This window comes from Aotus nancymaae, unplaced genomic scaffold, assembly GCF_030222135.1.
Source record: "Aotus nancymaae isolate 86718 unplaced genomic scaffold, 86718_ANA_hifiasm-v0.15.2.pri h1tg000031l, whole genome shotgun sequence".
Taxonomy (NCBI): Eukaryota; Metazoa; Chordata; class Mammalia; order Primates; family Aotidae; genus Aotus; species Aotus nancymaae.
In genome coordinates, this window is record NW_026988444.1 from 5,312,979 (window position 1) to 5,333,141 (window position 20,163).

At 52.1% G+C, this 20,163-nt stretch overlaps 1 long non-coding RNA gene across 1 annotated transcript; it reads right to left on the reverse strand.

Moving 5' to 3' along the window:
- Positions 1-256: 256 nt before the first annotated feature.
- LOC105725842 (uncharacterized) lies at positions 257-11,550 on the reverse strand. The gene is made up of 5 exons (XR_010344993.1): positions 11,314-11,550; positions 10,625-11,230; positions 7,921-8,607; positions 7,618-7,657; positions 257-5,492 (listed from the first exon to the last, which is right to left on the reverse strand). It is a non-coding gene; the product is annotated as an uncharacterized LOC105725842 (long non-coding RNA).
- Positions 11,551-20,163: the final 8,613 nt, after the last annotated feature.

Genomic DNA, 20,163 nt, shown 5'->3' on the forward strand with positions numbered 1-20,163 from the left:
CCAGAAACGTTTTACTATATTTGCTTCCTCACATATCTCTCCACCTATCCAGCCCTCTAATTGTTCATTAATGCAGCTATTTTTTATCCATTTCAAAGTAAATCACCTACATCAGTACACCTCCCCAAATGAAACACCTTAGCAAACACAGCATTAACAAGATTTCAGTATTTTTAATAGTTTTCAGTGTAGCTAACTTACACACATTTTGTTAACTTTAATACTAAGTCTTTTATGTGTTGGATCCTACTGTAAATGGATTTCTAAATTTTCATTTTCCAATTGTTTGCTGCTAGCTTATTTTAAAAACTATTTTTGCATAACTTTGTATTCTTTGACTTTGCTAAGTTCACTGTGTAGCTTGATTGTTTTGTATATTTCCTAAGATTTTCTATATAAGCAACAGCACTGTCTGTGAACGAAGGCAACTCTATTTCCTTTAGGAGCTTAATGACTTTTATTTCTCTTTCTTAACTTACTGCAGTGGCTAAGACCTTTGTTTCAATGTTGTATTGAAGTGATGAGAAAAGTCATCTTGTTTTGCTCCCAATCTCAGTGGGAAAGTATTTAATTATTCACTCACTATTAAGTAGCTAATTATTCATTCACTGGTAACTATGGTTTTTTGGGAATTTTTTAAATCAGATTGATGTTCCTTTCTCTTCCTAGTTTGCTCAGGGTTTTATGATTAATATGTGTTGAATTTTGTCAAATATTTTTTTAGCATCTACTGAAAAGATCATTTGGTTTTTCTGCTTTATGTTTGCAGAATTGTATTGCTTGATTTCTATAAGTTAAGTCAATTCAATTACACTATATTTTCATGTATATATGTGAAACATATCTATAACATATACATATATTTATCGGGGTTAGATTTGATAATTTTTGCAGAGCATTTTTAATGCACATATATAGATGTATTTATATATATACATATTACATCTATTTATATAAAGTTTTTATAAATATAGATCACATATATATCTAGATTAAATGTGCTAATACTTTGTAGAATATATTTTAAATTTTTTCATGAGAAATATTTGTCTGAAATTGTCTCTTTTTGTGACATCTTTGCCAAGTTTTGGCACTAGGATTATGCTGGCCTTGTTAGGGTTAGCGCTAGGGTTAGGGTTAGGGTTAGGGTTAGCGCTAGGGTTAGGGTTATGGTTATGGTTAGGGTTAGCGCAGGGTTAGGGTTCATTCAGTAGCTTCCTTCTTCCTGTATTTTCAAAGAGTTTTTGTAAATCTGGTGCTATTTTATCTCTAAACTTTTTTTAAATTCACTGATGAAAGCATATAGTCCTGAAGATCTTTTCATAGGAAAATTCTTAAAAATAAATGTAATATATTTATTAAGTATATGGCCATTCATATTTTCTGTTTTATCATGTATAAGCTTTGATAAGTCATATTTTTAAGAAACGTATTTTATCTAAGTTGAGTTTATCGGCATAAACGCATTCATGCTGACCTCTGGATAGTCTTTCAATGTCTGTAGCATCTGTAATGCTGTTTACTCTTTCCTAAAATTGGCAATTTATATTCTTTTTTGCTTGATTGATCACTAGATTTTTTTATTAGTCTACCTGTGAAGTTTGTCAATTTTGTTCATCTAGTGAAGGAACCAACCGTGTGCTTTGTTACTTTACTTTCTTGTCTACGTCGTCTTTTATTGATTTCTGCTCTTCTCTTTGTTACTTCCTGTGACTTACTCTGTTTACTTCCTTTCCAGCTTACTTCTTTCCTTCCTTCCTTCCTTCTTTCCTTCCTCCCTTCCTTTTTCATTTCTTTATTCTTTCTTTCCTCTCTCTTTTTCTTTTCTTTTCTTCCTTTTTTCTTTTCTCTTGACAGCATCACCCAGGCTGAAGAGCAGCAGCAGCCTTGAACTCATGGGCTCAAGCAATCTTCCTGCCTTTGCCTCCCAAACTGCTGGGATTACAGGCATGTACTACCTCACCTGGCCTCTTTTTCTTACAAAGCCAGTTGAGGCCATTATTTGATATCTTTTTTCTTTTCTAATATAGGCATCTGGGCTATAAATTTTGTCTTCTCATCATTCAGCTCAGAATACTTTTTAATTTTCCTTTTGAGTTTTCTTTGATCCATGGATTATTAAGAAGTGTATTGTTTAGTTTCCAAATATTTGGAGATTTTCCGTCAGAGTTGTACTGTCTTTGGCCTGCCCTCAGCATCAATGCTAGAAAAACAAACAAAACAGAAACTTCCCCTTCTCTAAGCTCTGCTTACTCATTTATTTATTTATTTATTTAACTTGCCAGTGCCTTCAGATTTCTGGGAACTTTTTCCTTTTGTCTTATTTCCAGAGTTTGTTAGTGTTTTCTTGTTTTCTTTATTAGCAGAAAGATGGAGTCTAGCAGGAGTGTCTTCAGCCATGTCAGACTCAGGAGGCTACAGTGCCAATGGTTTGGCTAAAACATATGTATATATACACACACATACATATTGAGATAGAGTCTTGCTCTGTCGCCAGGCTGGAGCGCAGTGCTGCAATCTTAGCTCACTGGAACCTCCACTTCCCGGGTTCAAGTGATTCTCCTGCCTCAACCTCCCGAGTAGATGAGATTACAGGCACATGCCACTATGCCCAGCTAATTTTTGTATTTTTAATAGAGACGGAGTATCACCATGTTGGCCAGAATGGTCTTGATCTCTTGACCTTGTGATCAAGCCGCCTTGGCCTCCCAAAGTGCTGGAATTACAGGTGTGAGCCACTGCGACCTGCCCAAATATATCTTCCTAGCTTGCAAATCATTTTCCCTCAGTCTTGTGAAGGCATGGCTCCTTTGATAACTTCTAAGGTTGCCATTGAGAATGTGAAACCATCCTGATTCCCGGTTGTTTATTTGTGATCTGAGGTTTCTAGGCTCTTTGCTTTGCCCACCGTTGTGAAAACTCAGCTCACAAGCCTTGACGAGAATATATTTTCACCAATTGTGCTGGGCACTTTGGGGCCTTGTCATCTGGAAACTCCTAACCCTTCCACTCTGGGGACTTTCTTGAGTTACATGTTTTCCTCACCCCCACTTTCCCAGGAGTGCCCTACCCAGCCCTTCTCTGGCCATAAGAATGTCGCTGTGGTCTCTCCTCCATGGTCTCTGTAGTTGTGGGTTTACACCACTTGAAAACTCTCTTTACTGTCATTTCAGGGCGTTTCAGAAGACAGAAGGGAGAAAGTGAATGTAAGTGTTAACTCTGCCATTTCTACCTGATGACTCCATTCTTAGAGTAATTTTTCTTCACGGTGTCTCTCCTGTTCCTCCCACCCGGCCAGGGCAGCCTCCCACCACGGCACCCTCCTTTCTCAGTGACCTGGCCTCCAGCAGCCCCTCGGGTGTGAAACCACACAGACCTGCACAGATGCTGGCTTGGTCTGAGCGTGCCTCTGAGCTTTGGTGCCTCTGCCCCTGTGCCTGGAAGACTCACTCCTCTGTCTAGTTAGTTCCTTCTAGTCTGTAAAACTCCACTTGAGCAGCACCTCCGTGAAGACTTCCAGAAACTTCCACCGGATTTACAAGTCCTCTATGTGGCCCCAAAGCACCCTGGCGGTGCCCATCACACCTTTTGCCACACCGCCCTGCAGCCTCTCATTCTCTGTGTCTGCCCTGTAGGCACAGCTTGGTACACAGCAGGTGCTCAATATGTGAATAAATAAATAAATCTGGAAAACAGGAGGTCAAAAACAGCATGTCTTACTGTGTGAGAGACAGTCCGTGATGAGCATTGTGGGATGAAGGATAGAATTTTACGGGAAATCGTCCTGGGGAATCATGTGAAAGCCCCTGTACATCCAGGTCCAGCTCCAGGCTCCAGGTCTTGGCTGTGTCTCTGCTATCCGAGGGCAGGGCATGTCTCTGGTGCGTCACTTTGGGATGTGCAGACAGTAGGACCTCGATTCATGCTTGTGAGCAAAGCAGAAAGAGGTGAACTGCTCATCTGCTCTGCCTCCTCCTTGTAACTGGGGAAATCATCTTGGCCCCGTCAAAGGAAGGAGCTGAGAAATATCAGTGCTTCTGTTCTTTCTCAACAAAGATCGCAGAGGTGTGTAAGGAAGTCACCTGTGAGCTCCTCTTCCCTCACTCATCCTCTCCAGGGATAACCGTTTAGTTTTTCATTGCTTATTCTTCCTCACCTCTCTCTGTGTTCATGAAAGATGAACTGAACACACCCCTTTCTACATGAGTGTTGCTTTTTTTGTGTGTATGTGGAGTCTGGCTCTGTTACCCAGGCTGGAGTGCAATGGTGTGATCTCAGCCTCTGCCTCCAGGGTTCAAGCCATTCTCCTGCCTCAGCTTCCTGAGTAGCTGGGATTACAGGCCCACGCCACCATGCCCAGCTGATTTTTGTATTTTTAGTAGAGACAGGGTTTCACTGTGTTGGTCAGGCTAGTCTCAAACTCCTGACCTCATGATCCACCCGCCTCAGCCTCCCAAAGTGCTGGGATTACAGGTGTAAGCTACCACGCCCAGTGGGTGCTGTTTTTATAAAAATAGGACCCCTCTGAACACATGAGTCAGCACCTTGCTACAAGAAGCACTTTCAAAATTAAACTTTCCTGTATGTCTGGGGATTATTACCTTCCAAAATCAGCAGACCTTTGCTATTACCTTTAGCAACGCCTGCCTGAAACATGCAAAAATAAATCTGGGGAACGTCAGCTTCCAGAGTGGAAGGAACAGCTTCCTTGCTATGCACTGCGGCCCGGCCCTCTATCACCACTGCAAACCTCAGGAATAAGCATCAAACCATAACTGCAAAATGCCATTCTGGCAACTCAGTATTTACTTGAAGACATGGTCATGTATTTCCCAGTTGAGATTCCAGAAAAACCTTTAAATGCTACAGGTATGTGCAATAGCTAGGCTTGCTGAGACAGGAGTTGGGGAAGGTGGACACGCAGGTCAGTGCCGTCCCGTGCAGTATCCCATCTGTCACTGTGCGAAAAATTCAGCTTTTGTTGAACCGTGCTCACTGGAGTCACATCATAGTCCACGCAATCCTGGCCCGCCCGGACCTGGACCTCGTGTCTTTACCCGTCTTTATCCGGACACCACAGTCTGTGGGAGGCCTCTTCCCCGCGTGTACCTCCTGAGGCTCTGGGCATCCTAAGCGTCCCTGGGCTGAGCCCCACCCAGACATGGCCAACCCTGCCAGGAAGCCCAGGGTGGTGGGGAGGAGCAGGCCAAAAGCTTCCCAAGAAAGGACATCCCCTGCCCACAGCACGGGCCCCAGTGTTTTCACATAGGCTGCTCCAGAGGCAGGGCCCACGTGGCCATCTTTGCCCCTGCTTGGGTTCACCCAGGGTTGGGTGAGGTGGGAACAGGAGTTCTCAACATGAGGCACTTCTCCTGCAGATATGGGGTTCTCTCCAGGCTTCGAACTGCAACTCTAAACTTCTGCTTAGTTCAGAACAGTCCTGAGGGTTCTGGGTGAGGCATGCCAGGAGCTTCTAGTTGGGAGAAGGAGGGCTGTGTAAAAGGGACAGGGAGGGTAAGGATGAGAGCAGCGGCAGTGCTGGGTAGGGGTCGCTCCTTGGTGGGGACTCTCTCCTGGTTCTAACCCTCACATTTCTTCCCAGAGCTTGAGGCTGCTCATGGAAAATGGCCGGTTGGCAGTGGTTGGCAGTCATGGGCAATAGTTTGCAGTGGTTGGCAGTGGCTAGCAGTGGTTGGCAATGATTGTCAATGGTTGGTGGTAGTTGACAGTGGTTGGCAGTGGCCAGCAGTGGGTAGGAATGCTTACCAGTAGTTGATAGTGGTTGGCAGTGGCTAGAAACAGTTAGCGGTGGTTGGCAGTGATTTGCAGTTGTTGGCAGTTGTTGGCAGGGGCCAGCAGTGGTTAGCAGTGGTCAGCAGTAGTCAGCCGTGGTTGGCAGTGGCTGGCAGGTGTTGGCAGTGGTCAGCAGTGGTCAGAAGTGGTCGGCAGTGGCTGGCAGGTGTTAGCAGTGGGGAGCAGTGGTCGGCAGTGGTCAGCAGTGGCTGGCAGGTGTTGGCAGTGGTCGGCAGTGGCTGGCAGTGGTCGGCAGTGGTCGGCAGTGGTCGGCAGTGGCTGGCAGTGGTTGGCAGTGGTTGGCAGTGGCTGGCAGTGGTTGGCAGTGGTCGGCAGTGGTCGGCACTGTTTAGCAGTGGTCAGCAGTGGTTGGTGGTGGTTAACAGCTATCCCTGGGCTCCTTGCTTCATTTCTCAGAAGCACAGGGCCTATCAGGCAGGGGGGCATGTGCACAGCTCTCCTACGGGATGTGGGTTCCTGTCTGTAGGACTGTAAAGAACCCTGCTTTGATGGAGACCAAGAAAGACCCTGGGAAGTGGCGTGTGGAGGTGGCCACCTGGACTGGCCCAAAGACCAGCTCTGGAGGACAGATGGACCCTCTGGGGCTGGGCTGTCATGGCAGGAGCTGGCTCTCCTCCTCAACGGCCTGTCCAAGGGGGCCTGGGAAGAGCCTGAGTCTCTGAGCCTGCAGCTCCTGCCCTGCCCCAGCCAGCCAGCCCCACCTCTCAGCAGGCAAGTCCAGGGACGGGGACAGCAAAGGTAGGCTCATGGCAGAGCCCCACTTCCAGGATGCTCCAGCACCAAATAGGCTCCCAGTTGGAAAGGAGCGAGGTAGGGTCATAGCAGGGCAGGAATGGTGTGGCAGGGGCACAGACGGAGGCCTGTGAGCTCCACACGCCCCTTGGGGAGGGGGTCAGCAAAGAGAAGCAGGCCCTCCCTGGGCCTCCAAGCCCAGTGCTGTGCGGCTGAACAGCAGGCTGGCCCTGAGTGATCGCCTCCAGCCCCAGAGACCTCCAGGGCAGGCTGCTGGGTCGGCATGAGGCCGGCGGGGACTCTCACACCTGCCAGGGCACCGGCACACGGGCGGGCCTCAGGACAGCTGCAGCGTGCTGGGGAGCCACGCTGACCGGTTGCTTGGCCAGCTGTGCTGCAAGTCCCTGGCCAGGCACTGAGGTTTCTGACAGCGGGGCTGGCGCTGTGAACGTGCTGATGCTGAGAAGCAGCTCTCAGGCTGCGGGGAGGTGGGAGGGCACACGATTACCCTCTTCGCTGACACCTGGCAGGGAGCCACAGCCACACAGATGCCGCAGGATTGGAGCCCCGGGCAGAGCACCGCGGGCAGTGAAGGCGGCAGAGCAGGCTGGGTGGGAGGACCTGCCCGGGTAGGGCTGGCGTGGGCGTGGGCGTGGGAGGAGCTGCCCGGGCAGGGCTGGCGTGGGCGTGGGAGGACCTGCAGGGGCCGGGCTGGCGTGGGCGTGGGAGGACCTGCAGGGGCCGGGCTGGCGTGGGCGTGGGAGGACCTCCCGGGGCCGGGCTGGCGTGGGCGTGGGAGGACCTGCCGGGGCCGGGCTGGCGTGGGCGTGGGAGGACCTGCCGGGGCCGGGCTGGCGTGGGCGTGGGAGGACCTGCCCGGGCAGGGCTGGCGTGGGCGTGGGAGGAGCTGCCCGGGCAGGGCTGGCGTGGGCGTGGGAGGACCTGCCGGGGCCGGGCTGGCGTGGGCGTGGGAGGACCTGCCCGGGCAGGGCTGGCGTGGGCGTGGGAGGACCTGCCCGGGCGGGGCTGGCGTGGGCGTGGGAGGAGCTGCTTGGTCTCTGCCGTCCTTACCCTTCTCTAGGCAGCGGCCGCCCGCCTTTCTGTAGTCCAGCTGAAGACAGGAGAGGAAAACGGCAAGGAGAAAAATAGAGTATCATTCCGAGGGCCCTACGTCTTGAGGCGCTGCCAGGTTCACAAGGGAGATACTAAGAGCCGCCTTTGCTAGGCAGCAGCTGCAGGCCTGGGGGCCGCCCCCAGCACGGCCCGGGATCACACCACTGAAACCCGCCCGGCCCTCCCAGCAGGCCTCGTCGCAGCTTTCCAGGGGAGGCTCTGGAGGTCCCAAGAGGTTTTCTGATGTGCCCGAAGCCTCACCTCTAAGACAGATGGATGCCTTGAAGAAAGCGAGTTTTTCCTGGTGGACAGATTCAAACCAGGGTCTCTCTCATCCAGGCTGGGCGCAGGTCCTGCAGCCAGAGGTGCTGGTTTAGACCCACTTCCCTGAGTGGTCTTTGCCTGGGGACCCTCCAGGCTCCCAAGAGGGTGCTGTGAGGTCCTCCACCGCGCTGTGATTCCCCAGCTGTAGAGTGTGGTGGGGGCTGGGTATCACACTGCAGAGTGGGGGACATGTCAGCAACAGGTTGTGTGGGCGAGGCTGGCAGAGCTGCTGCTCCCCGAAGCCCATGCAGTGCCTCCAGCCCAGGGCCACAGCGTGCCGGCTGTGGGTGACTCTCACATATCATGGATTCGAGGCATATCGTGGATTCTGTGTGGAAAAAGTTTTCCTAACTAATCAGACCCCAGGCCTATACCTTAAGCATTTGGAGGATCCAGATTTATACCACATGGAATTCTAAGCTGAGAAGTTAACCTTGAACTGGTCCCTATGCTGAACTCGAGTTCAGGTCAACCCAAGGTGTCTGGCATAAAAAAGGCAAAACCACACCACAGGCTCCCAGTGTGGTCCTCATAGCATGTGAACAGGGGCTTTGGGATGAGCTCAGGGGTCAGCATGTACCAGATACAGAAAGGTCTGTGCTCTCAGCACTTCATCTAAACAACCTGAAAGTAAACAGAAAGGAAAGGGTTAAATACATCTCAAAATGAAGAAATCTAAATTCTGAGAACCAGATTGTGAGCGTGTAAATAAGATTTGTGTGTATGTATGACAGGGTCTCACTCTCTTGCCCAGGCTGGAGTATAATCACAGCTCAAGTGATCCTCCCACCTCAGCCTCCCAAGTAGCTGGCAGTACAGGCATGCACCATCATGCCCAGGTAATTTTATTTTTTTGTTGAGATGGGATCTCACTATGTTGTGTAGTTTAGTTCTGAACTCCTGGGCTCAAGCAGTCCTCCAGCCTCAGCCTCACAAACTGTTGGGTTTACAGGCGTGAGCCACCGTGCCTGGCAAATAAGGTTTTATTCAAAATAAAACCAAAAGAAACTTCTACGAAAGACTATATAGGGATTCAGAATTGAAACTTAGTAGAATACTTAAAAAGCAAGTTAGATTCAGCTGAAGAGAGAATTAGTGAACTGGAAAATAGACATTCTAGGCTGAAGCGTGTCCCCCCAAAATTCATGTTGAAGTCTTATTCCCAGTACCTCAGAATGTGAATGTATTTGGAGACAGGGTCTTTCAAGGAGTAATTAATTTAAAGTGAGATCATTAGGGGGGGCCTTAATTCAATATAAGTAGTACCCTTATAAGAAAAGGAGATTAGGACACACACAGAGAGGTGACCGTGTAAAGACAGGGAGAAGACAAGCCAAGGAGAGAGGACCCAGAGGAGCCAGTCCTACCAACACCTTGATCTCAGGCTTCTAGCCTCCAGAACCATGGGAAAACAAGTTTCTGATGTTTAAACTGCCCCATCTGTAGTACTTTGTTGGAGGAGCACCAGCAGATGAATGCAATAGATTTAATAAATTACCCAGATTATGCACGGAAAGATAAACAGATAGAAGGCAGAATAAAGTGAGAGGGATGATGCCAAGAGCTAGAAGGACCAATGCGTAAGTCACAGAAGTCCCAAAGGGAGAGGCTGGCCACTGGGGCAGAAGAAACGCATGCACATTTTCCAGAACTGATAAACATGAATCTTCAGATTCAAGAAGCACAAGAGAGCCAGAGCAGAACATACAAAACTAAAACCCCACCTAGACACACGGTGGTGGAACTGCGTGTGTCATACTCTGTAAATCATCTGCTCAGCTCCCACGCGAACCCTCTCTATCATCCCGTCTCTATCTGAAATGTGCGCTTCCTTAACTCCTTTGTGGTGGGGGTGCAGGCATGCGACATCGGTGCTCTGGAATATTGCACCTGCCCATTTCTTGGATGCCAGTGTGGGAAGTATGGGTGGCAGCTGCAGGTGGAGAGGGTGGGCCCTGTGACAACCTGGCAGCATAGGTGTGGCCAGTCACCAGCCCACATCACACCTAACAGTCAACTCCAGGGAAATGGCCCTTAAAATCAGAAATTAAAGGTCGACCACAGTGGCTCGCGCCTGTAATCCCAGCACTTTGGGAGGCCGAGGTGGGTGGATCCCCTGAGGTCAGGAGTTTGAGATCAGTCCGGCCAAATGGTGAAACTCGATATCTCCACTAAAATACAAAAAGTAGTCAGGCATGGTGGCGGGCTCCTGTAATCCCAGCTACTCGAGAGGCTGAGGCACGAGAATTGCTTGAACCTGGGAGGGGGAGGTTGTGGAGAGCTGAGATTGCGCCACTGCACCCCAGCCTGGGCGACAGAGCGAGACTCTGTCTTACAAAAAAAATCGGAAATTAAAAACAGGTGTTTGCCAACTGCATTAAGATTTAACAGGCTGGAAGATGTCACAAAGCCATCCTGCCTCCCATCCTGGCAAGGGGACCTCCAAAAGCAGGAGGTGATGGCCTTTGGCACCCAGGAGAGCACAAGACAGAGCTGTGTGTGTGGTCCATGGGGACCCAGCTCCACGTGACCTACTTACAAGTTACCCTCCAAGCCTAATTGAGAGTAGACATGGCCAGGATGCTCAAAGTCCCTCCCAGACATTCTGTCCAGCCAGCAGTAGACCACCAGCCCCACCCACCTATGCATATGAGTGGCACAGTGTCACTTGTTCAGATGGAGCAGTCGGTAAGTAGCCAAGGGCATCTGGGTTGCAGACTTCAGTGTGAAGAAAAAGGGAGCCAGGCGTTCATCCAACATCACGCAGTACTGAAGACACCTTCCCCATGCTAGGCACGGCCCTGGAGCTGAGCACATCGCTGACCAAAACAGGCCAACAGTACCACCCTGGAGGGGCTCACCTATGTCCCAGAGAGTCTGCATTGCTGGGGCCAGGAACCAGCAACCTTCAGGGCAGTGCACTAGCCAAGCCTGGCACCCTCTCCCGGTGCCACCGGCATGAGGACTGTGCAGCAGGACTGAGTGAAGGTGAAGCGTGGGAAGCCTCTCCCACAGGTGAGGCTCTGCCGTTCTGCACATCTACAAAGACAGATGACCAGGAGGGACCAGGCAGGCAGCAACTGCAGGCTGGGCGCAGACCCTTGAGTGTGAACAGACTTTGGGAGACGGGCCCTGCCCGCCGGCAGCTCTGCCCTGCACCTTCCGTCCAGAGATCATTTCTCATCAGGAGGCCGCCAAGGAGACGGGCTCGGGCTCAGGGTGGTCCCACACGGTGACCTCGTCTGTCCTGAAACCGAAGCCGTTGTATTAGGCTGGGTGCCACAGAATTTAATGTGTACCCAGTGACCATGCCCAGGCCTGCATCTTTACCTCCCCATGACTTTCAGTACAGTACGCCCAGCTTGTCCCAGCTGCTTCACCAGGAAGGCCTGAGCCTCCGACAGGACCCTTTCTGGGAGAAACGCAGAGCCGTGTCTGTAGCCAGCAGCTTCCACTCTTTCTTCCAGACGGCCCGGTTTCCCGCGTGTGCCTGGGCCTTGACAGAGCCGTCCCTGGAGAAGCATGCGACCCTCGCAGACCCAGAAGGACCACAGCAACCCCTCTCTTTAGGCAGCAGCCCTCCCCTGCTGGACTGGACCCAGACCTCGTGGCACAGCGGGCGATTCTGAGTCAGAGCCCAGATGCCAGCTCCCAGCCTCCTAGGAAGGACGGGGTCTGTGCGAACGCTCTGCAGCTGGCTCTGTCCTGGGGCTGCCAGCAGCGGGCTCCCGAGACCTGGCTTCTGCCAGAGGAGGCTCCAGCTTTTCCGTGTTCTGACACTTCTGGATTTCAGACCCACACAGGCCTCGCTCCAGGTTCTCAATGTCCTCCCCAGGGTGGGGCTGGTGGCAGCCTCCGGGTCCTGGGGTGCGGGTGGGCTGGTGGAGGGCAGGCCCGAGACCCACAGGCGCGCCTCGGACACCCGCCTCACCGACACCAGGGGGCGCTGGAGCTCAGCAAAGGGCCCGGGGGCCGCTCTGAAACTCAGGCCTTAAATACAGGCCTCTGGAGTCTTCCCCCATGGCCTGGCCCGCCCAGCGCCCAGAGTCAGCATGCTGCCGAGGCCTGTGCCCCTGACGGACCTGGCACAAGGGGGCACCCCGGGTTCTGCAGCCAGATGGTGCGAGCTCAGGCCTCCCCTGCCTGGGTGAGATGCCCCCATCCCATCAGCGCACCCCTGCCGGAGGACAGCATGGGCGTGGCTGCGGCCCCGCCTACAGCACGTCTCCCCTCCGGCCCCGCCCACAGACCCCCCTCTGGCCCCGCCCACAGCACCTCCCTCCTTCGACCCCACTCACGGCACCTCCCTTTTCCAGCCCCGCCCACAGCATCCCCCTCCTGCCACCCCATCTAACGTGCCTCCTCCCCTCCGGCCTCACCTAAAGCGCCTCATCACTTCCGTCCCCTCCCACTCACAGCCCCACCCCCTCCAGCCCAGCCCACACCTCCCTCCTCCAACCCCACCCATGACACCTCCTTCTTCCAGCCCCGCCTACAGCATCCCCCGCTGCGATCCCACCCACAGCACCTCTCCCTCCCACCCCATCCACAGTGGTCCCTTTCAGCCCCGCCCACAATGTCCCCTTCAGCCCCGCCCACAGCACCCCACTTCTCCGACCCCACCCACAGCTCTTCCCCATTCTGGCCCCTCCCACAGCACCTCCCTCCTCCAGCTCCACCCGCAGAGTCCCACTCCAGCTCCGCCCATAGCGTCCTCCTCCTCTGTGGCTGCAGCCCCGCCCACAGAGCCCTCTCCTCTGGCCCCGCCCACAGCCCCTCCCTCCTCCGTGGCTGGGGCCCCACCCACAGGACCTGGGATGCACCTGACGTCTCTGGTGGGGAAGGGGTACCCCTCTGCAGTTTGCATTGGTCACCTTAACAGTGGGGCACTGCCGTCACAGACGAGCCCGAAAGAGGAAAGGAAACCTCTGTCCAGTGGCTGGGGAGGAAGCAGGCTGTGAGAAATAATTGAACGTTCTTCAGACAGGAAACCCATTTGGAACCTTACACCATCTCAGGCTTTTTGACACCAGGGCTCTCCCCACGGTGCTCTCCCTGGGCCGTGGCACCCACCTGCTGGTTAAGGTTCAGACCCGCCCTGGGGCACCTGCCCAGTGGCGACTCTGTGTCCACAGCACTCTGGGTGGCACCTGCCCAGCCTCTTCGGGCTGTGCCCTGGTCACACAGGCATGGTTGGGGCAGAGTGCAGCAGACGCTGCCTGTACCAGGGGCTCCCTGTGTGCCAGGCTTGGTGCCCACGTGTGCTGGGGATGCTCTCGCCTGCTTCTCAGTGCAGTGGGATTCGGGACACACTGTCACAGCCTCAATTTACAGCTGGGGAAGCTGAGCCCCAGAGGGGTTTGGTGACCTATCCGAAGTCACACCATCTGGAAGTGGCTGAACCATAGTCTACCAATGCCTGCCAGCTTGAACCCACATCTCCAAGGGACTTGCTCAGCCACCAAGGAAAACCCACACCTACAGCAAATGGCTCCAGGCTCAGGCTGGCCCCCCACTCTGCGAACCCACACTGACCACCCCTGGGATGTTAAGCTCTGGATCAGAAGAGAGGGCAGGAGAGCAAACTCCTGCAAGCCATGAGCCCCTGGAAACCAGTGAGGTGCTGGCTCTGACATAATGTGCCCAGCATGGCGTGATTATACACAGACACAGGCCTCTGGGGGTGGCACTCCCAGCTGACCCTTGCAGGATCTCTGCAGCCTGAACGGCAGCAGGTCTGTATATCATCCTTCTTGCGTGTCCCTCACTGCACCAGGAAACAGCCACCAAATCCCCCAAATCCCCCTGGACACCAACACTGAACACAGAATGCTTTGGGATTCCCTAATGTACAAGGGAAATCTGCGTGGCCCCGAAGCCTCCCAAGAGGCTGGCGGCTTAGTGACTCCTTTCCCCAGGTTGCCTTAGAAGCTCTCAGGGTTTCTGTGAGCTGTGAGCCTACCTGTGCGTCCTGGCCAGCTGCAGAGCACGGCGAGACCTGAGAGGAGGGAGGAGAATGGGGCTGTGGGGGCACGGCTGGGCTGCGGCTCTACGTGCAGCAGTGAGATTTGCACTGTGGCCTTGGGCGGCAGACCCCAGCCTCCCGGCATCTCTCATGCACCCTCTTGAGCCCCAGGTCCTGGGTTACACCCCCTGACCCAGACACATGCCCTCAAAGGCTGGTTCTTGAGGGCCAGCTTTGGGAGGGCTGGTGAGGGCTCAGGGGTGACAGAACACCTGCCTGGGGTTTGGCAGGCCACCCCCAGGCCTGGCGCCCCTGCTGCTGTCACCCCACCGGCCCAGGCCAGGGACTGCACTTCTGAGTGCAGTGGGCCCCTGTGAGTGCATCGTGACCTCCTGACAAGGTCACCATGCCTGCCTGGCCCCAGCTGCAGCCTGTCTGTGAGCAGGGCTAAAAATAGCCCCTGCTGCTGGGTGACTGGCAACCAGCCCCAGGAGGCCCCATTCGGGTTGGGATGAGGGTGTGGCCACCTCCCCAGGCCACCCCATGTGTGGGCAGGTCTCAGCTCTTCACTGATTCTCCCTCTGTCCCCGAGGAGCCCTCAGTGCCCAAGCCCAGTCAATACCTGAGCCAGCCTTCTTAACCTCCTGTGCACCGAGGCCCCGTGGCAGGTGGTGAAAGTCAGGGACCCCTCATCAGAATCACGTTTTTAAGTGCATGAAATAAAATGCATAAGATCACAAAGGAAATGCATTGCATTGAGATTGTTAGCACAGAGCCGAGTTTTCCATATAGTGAGGGGCAGGTTCTTGCAGCAACACATCACATGGGATGCGCTCAGCGGTTTGAGCAGTGCTGGGCACCTCGCCGCCCTGGGATCCTCGCCGCCCTGGGATGCTCGCCGCCTTGGGACGCTGGCCACAGCTGCAGTGATGGGAAGACTCTATGACTTCTTCTGGGACCGAGTCACTTTCTGCCCACACTCACAATGGAAGGAGTACCATGTCAGCTAGAGCTGAGCAATGGGACAGTTTCTCCCCATGCGTGATCAGGGGAATGCCCACCAGGACCCTTCTCCCTCCAGCTCCCCTCCCTCATCCTTTGGGTGCACCCTGTGGGGTGACTGGGCACAGCCTGAACCAGCTCTGTGGGGTCACTCCCAGCCCAGAACCCTCAGGCCCAGAACACCCACCACCATGAGTGGTACACAACCAAGCTCATTGGCCCTCCCAAGAGGGTCTGTGGGAATTACCTGTTCTGGATCTGCCCTCCAGCCTGGCCCTCGCTGTCCTGGGACACCCATTGTCCTCCTGTTTTCACCTCTGCTTCTACTGGGTAGACCCCACCCCTCCTCAGCCAGCATGTGTCTCCTGCCTCCTCCTCCAGGGACCTCTCCACCAGCAGCCATTCCCTCACCCCATCTCCCTAGGGACACCTCTCTCTGGCCATTCGTCCCATTCTAGGTCCCATTCCTGCTCCCTTCAGGGCCTCATCCATCCCAGATCCCTGAGGACAGCAGGAGCCAGGAACATGTGTTGGCCCTAGCATTGGAAGAAGGAGCCTGCTCGGAGGGGACTGGGTTAAAAGAACAGGAGCTCCAAGCCTGCCTGACTGTCCTTGGGCCTGAAGGGCTACTGAAAGGAAGCAGCTGGTTTCCAGCAACAGGCGGGCCGGGGGCAGTGGCACCTGTCAACGTTTCGCCCTGCCTGCTGAGCTGAGCTCAAGTGTCTGTGCCTGGGAGGGGCTGGGCCGGAATGGGCCTGGCTCTGACCAGCAGCAGCAGCAGGGGGCCAAGGGGCTGCCCAGCCTCAGCCTGAAACTCCCAGAAAGCAGCGGGCACGGGGGCACGGAGCACGGAGGGCCCCTCCTGCCCCTCCCCCGCACCCTGGGCCTCTGACAGTTCCCTGGCTCGCTCCATCCGAGGCCGGGCCTCCGTGGAAAGACACCTGGAACCCCCCACGGACACCTGGCGGCAGAGGCTGCTGCCCTCCCAGGCCTACTCGTCAGTCAGTCTCCGGGCCAGCTCCTGTCACCTCTGTTCCCCTGCGGGGCTCAGATCGCTGAGGGGGAAGGGGGCGGGGGACTGGGGAAGGCGGGAGAGGGGGACTGGGCTTGACGTCCTTCCCTGTTTCCCATCAGAGAAGACAGTATTTTCGTATTTTCCCCTTCTGCTCTTCCTTGTTTTAAGAGAACTTTTTTTTTTTTTTTAGGAATTGTTGTTTTGTTCTCGTTGAGAATATATCTCACCGAAATTCTGTACTCAAAATGTTGTTTATTGTTTCAGTCACATGAAGATTTCCCGTCCGTCTCCAGTGTGGCGGGATCCCTGTCTTGTTCTTTAGGACGTGTTGCTGTTGTCTAATAAAGCATCTGTAGGTTCCAGGGGAGACATGACCCATGTGAAGCGCAGGTCAGCCCCAGAATCTGCCTCCTTCCCCTCCCTCTCCGTCTCTCCCCGCCCCGACTGGAGGTCGTTTTATTAGGTCAAGGTTACCTGTTCATTGGTTCTTTCAGAAAACACGAGAAGCCCACGCATACCCATGTGCAAACCGTTTTAGGAGCCTCCCTGACATGTCCTGTTCTTCCTGCGCTCCCACGACACCGTCCTCCACGTCACGACACGGCTCCCGCTCACCACTTCCTGTTCCTACAACGCACTCCTTAGGGCCTGGCCACGGCTTAATCAAACAATTGCCCTGGATGGGCGACTGGGAGTTTTCCACTTCTGCTATCGCCATGAAAGAGCAGCCTGTGCCAATGTCACTGTTTCCCTCGCGTCTTCTTGGCAGAGATTCGTGGAACTGACATCGGTAGGTTGAGGGCCATGTGCATCTGTGACTTGGCCAACTCCTTCCCTCCCTGGAACCCCTCATTGTGCGTTCCCACCAGTAATCAAGAAGAACGCCTGTTTCTCCATAGACTCACCAGCACAATAACTTGTCAAATCTTTGGATTTTTGCCAATCTGATCGGTGAGAAATGGAATCTCAGTGTGGTTTCAATTCTCATTTCTGTTATATGAGCAGGATTGAGTCACCTTTTCCCACGTTTAAGAGGCATTTGCATGTTTCCTTTACAAACCGTTTGTTCATCTCTCGTGCCTGTTTTCCCACAGATCTTTGGACGTTGTCTTCATTTTAGGACTTTTTGTGTATCAGTGCTATCAGCATCTGTAATACTCGTGGCAAATAGTGTCTTCTGTGTCCTTTGACTTTGAAGAGGGCACATTTTTATACAAAGGAATTAATTTTGTGGAAGCAAATTTGTTCATCCTGACTGATTGGTTCTGGATTTTGAGTCATGGTTATAAAAGCTGTTCTCTGTCTTTGGTTGGAAGGAAGTAACCTGATTTATTTCCTGGTACTTGTATAGCTCCACTCTGATTCACTTGGTGTGCACTGTGAGAAGTGGATCCAATTTTGCCTTTTTCCGCGCGGCTCTGCAGCGACCCAGACCCCTTGGTTACGGAGTCCATCTTCTCCTGCTTACTTGAGATGCCACCTCGACCACAGCCCACTGCTTGTGGGTCTGTCTCTGGATTCTCTGTGCCACAGGTCTGTTCATCTGTAATGAATGAATGCCATGCTGTCTGCTCACAGAAGCTTTAGAATATGTATTATATTGGGTAGCCTACCCCTCCCCACTTCACCCTGTCCGCCCTTTCCAGGGATTTCCTGGCTATCCTTGCTTTTTAATTCTTCCTTGTGAAAGAGAACATCTAACTGCCTGTTCCTCCTGGGCAAGCACCTAGTCCCTTCCTAGCCCCAGGTCCTTGTATGCTCCCCTCTGCCTGGCAAACTCACTCTAAGAGACCCTGCACACAGGCCCCTTCCCTCAGAATCCCAAACCCTGGCCCCAACCAAGCTCAATCCTGCCTTTGGATGCTCCCAAGTTGACTCTGCTGCTCCGAGCACCTGCTCCGCAGAACTCTGCATGGGGGATGGTTCTTCCCATAAACCTCAGCACAAATGATCCAGCCCCAGAGAAGGCATCCCTGGCTCCCAGACCTTCTCCATCCATTACCGTGTTTTATTTCCTCATGGCTATCATCCATATCTAAAATAATCTCACATGGTTGTTTGATGTTATATATGCTAGGGGGTATGACAGAAAGACCTTAACCTGCCTAATTCTGCGATGAATCTTCAGCATCAAGAGCAGTATGGTGAAAACCACTACTGGACTCCACACCTTGGTAGCAGTGGTCCCCAGACCCCAGCTGAATTCTTCTCTCATCTCCGTGTCCTTGTGTCTTTCTTTCCTACAATCTGTTGTCTCCGCATGCAAAAGAACCCCAACTAGACCCTTCAGGGCTGGACCTGCAGAGTTCCAGGTGGGTGGGTGGGTGGATGGACGGATAGAGGGACAGATGGAGAGATGGACAGATGGATGGACAAATGGATGGACAGATAATGGATTGTTGGATGGATGGTTGAATGGATGGATGAGTGGATGAATGAATGGATGAATGGATAGATGGATGGATAGGTAGATGGGTGGATAAATGGATGAGCAGATGGATGGTTGGATGGATGGATGGATGGATGGCAGACAGATGGATGGGGAGAGGGATGGATGGCTGGGTGGGTGGATAGATGGTTGGGTGGATGGGTGGATGAGTGGATTAGCAGAGGGATGGCTGGCTGGGTAGATGGATGGATAATTGGGTGGAGTATGGACAGATGGTTGAATAGTTGAGTGGACGGATGGATGGAGACTGCCCTGCCTCTCTGGTCAGTTAGTTACGCTTTCCTGTGTGCTCTCAGAGTACTCTGAACACCTGTTATGGATCAGACCCAAGCGAAACACCCGCAAAAGGTGTTTAGCACCTGTCCGCACCGACTTGGCTGTGAGCTGTGTGGGGGCAGGTCTATGTCTGACTGTCATCCTCACGCAGGGGTGCAGACAGTAATAAACACAGGTGAAATCATAACAACTTTCAGTCCAACCAAGTGGACACTCAGATTAACTGTCACACTTGGTAAACTCATTTAAAATAAATAACATTTATTAACTTTAAAAAATTATTAAACTAATACACAATTACAAGAAAAAATTCAGAGGCTGCACGACAGCGGACGGAGGGCAAGGCAGGCCCAGATTCCCCACCTAGAGATGACTGCTTAAAGATATCAGTGTATTTCCTTACGTTCTTTTTTTTTTTCTTTCGGCTTGCTGGTTTTTTAGGGGTGAAGGAGGGAGTCTCACTCTGTCTCCCAGGCTGGAGTGCAGCAGCACAATCTCAGCTCACTGCAACCTCCACCTCCTGGGTTCAAGCAATTCTCCTGCCTCAGCCTCCCGAGTAACTGGGATGACAGGCATCTGCCACCACGCCCGGCTAATTTTTGTATTTTTTTAGTAGAGACAGGGTTTCATCACGTTGACCAGTCTGGTCTTGAACTCCTGAACACAGGTGATCTGCCTACCTCGGCCTCCCAAAGTGCTGGCATTACAGGTGTGAGCCACCACACCCAGCTGGCTTGCTGGTTTGTCGGATGAAATTGCTGCGTAGTATTCCAGTCCACCACCATGCCACGTTCCTCTTAGCTACTCCGTAGGTGTATCTTCAACATAGATATTGTTTTGTTTTCCTTGGTATGTTACTGCGTAAAGCCTTTTTCTTTATTTATGATTGTTTTTATAAAATAGGGTTGCAAAGGTGGATTAAACAGCAAAAACTATTTGTTTCTTCACATAATGCTTTCCAAAATGGTTAAATACACCTTCCTACAATAATGGGTGACCTTTTTCCTCAGAACCATCTCCATAATAACATTTTTCTTTGATTTCATGACTGTTTTGTGAGAGCCTTCTGTGTTTATTAATAAGTGGTGACAGTATTTGATATTAACTGTTTTTCAATGTCCATTTATTCATTGAGATTTCACGGTAGTGTTAATTGTCATTGATTAGTTGTTGTGTATGTCTGGTATTTATTTATACTACGTTTCTTTATCTTAAGTCTTTTGCCTTAATAACAACTTGGTTATGTTGTTAATAAGCTTAAATATCTTCCATGTGTATGTAGCGCTATCCATCAATTTTCCTTTCTTTCTTTTTTTTTTTTTTTTTGTCTTTCCTTGCTTTTAAAATAAGATTTTCCCCATCAAGGGACTTAATACTTATATTTGCATTCTATAAGCTTTTTATGGTTTGATTTTCATTATGTTTAACTTTTAAGCAATTTAATTTACTTTATGTGAGTGTTTTGTGTGATTT